Below are 984 nucleotides of genomic sequence, written 5' to 3' on the forward strand. Positions count from 1 at the left end.
CGTCGGCGGCGCGGGGGGAGCTGTGGGCGGCGCGGGCACCCAGCGGCCGCCCCCGGCCCGCCGGCCCGCCCCCCGCTCGGTGGGCGGGGACCGCGACAGTCCGCTCTCTGGTTGGTCGCATCACCTGCCAATCACATCAACAGGACATTTCCATTGGTTGGGGCCCAGCTGCCTTATCAGTCCATCTCGCGGAGCTCCGGTGTCGTCACCGGCGCTGTTCTCCGAGCCGCCCGTCCCCTTCCGCTAGGAAATATAGTTCCCGCCACGACCGTGCCCCCGCCGCGTCCCCGCGGCCCCGTTCCGCCCTCCCGGACGCGGCCACGCTCGTGCCGGTTCCGCGAGGCCCGCGTGCCGCGGCATCACCTCTCCGGCTGCCCGCTGTTTGTGCGAACGGCGGAGTGATACGGCGGGGGCGGGGCGTATGGCCGCGAGTCGTGAGGGCGTGTGGGGGGAGGCGGCAGAGGCGGGCGCGGGGGGGAGTCGCCGTCGCTGCTGCCGCCGCCGCGCGGGGAACTATGCAGGGACCGCGGGGCGGGCGGGCGGAACAGCGGCGGGAGGCGGAGCGGCAGCGGCGGCCCCGGCGGCGGCCGCTTCGCTACATTGTATCCGCCGGCGGCGGAGAACAATAGGCGCCGCCGCCGCCCCCGGGCCTGGGCGCCGCGGCCGCCCCCGCCCCCGCCGCGACCCCCGACACCCTTCATGCGCTTCCCCTGCCCCGGGCGCGCCGGGCCTGGAACAGGTAAAAAATAAAATAAAATGTAGAAATAATAAAATAATAACCAAGCCAAGCCGGCCGTGCCGCCCTGGGGCTGCGCGGAGCGGGGGTCCCGGCGCAGCGGGCGCGGGGTTCCGGAGCTGTGGGTGCCGGTGTAGCGGGGCTCGGAGCGCTCGGGGTGCGGGCGCGGAGCGGGACGGGACGGGCTCGGCGCTATTGTCCCCTCGGCAAAGTTTGCCGGGGCCGGGGGAAGGGGGGTGGCAGCGGCG

The 984-nt window shown here is 74.4% G+C and overlaps 1 protein-coding gene across 10 annotated transcripts in view; it reads left to right on the forward strand.

The window, feature by feature from the left end:
- Positions 1-584: 584 nt before the first annotated feature.
- TCF3 (transcription factor 3) overlaps positions 585-984 on the forward strand; it is an 82574-nt gene continuing 82174 nt past the window's right edge. For all 10 annotated transcript variants that reach the window (XM_041423708.1, XM_041423736.1, XM_041423727.1 and 7 more), the window contains exon 1: positions 585-739. The gene's annotated coding sequence lies outside the window, so the exon portion shown is untranslated. The remainder of the gene's footprint in view (positions 740-984) is intronic.

Source organism: Onychostruthus taczanowskii, unplaced genomic scaffold (genome assembly GCF_017590055.1).
Source record: "Onychostruthus taczanowskii isolate IOZ18803 unplaced genomic scaffold, ASM1759005v1 scaffold110, whole genome shotgun sequence".
In the NCBI taxonomy this organism is placed as follows: Eukaryota; Metazoa; Chordata; class Aves; order Passeriformes; family Passeridae; genus Onychostruthus; species Onychostruthus taczanowskii.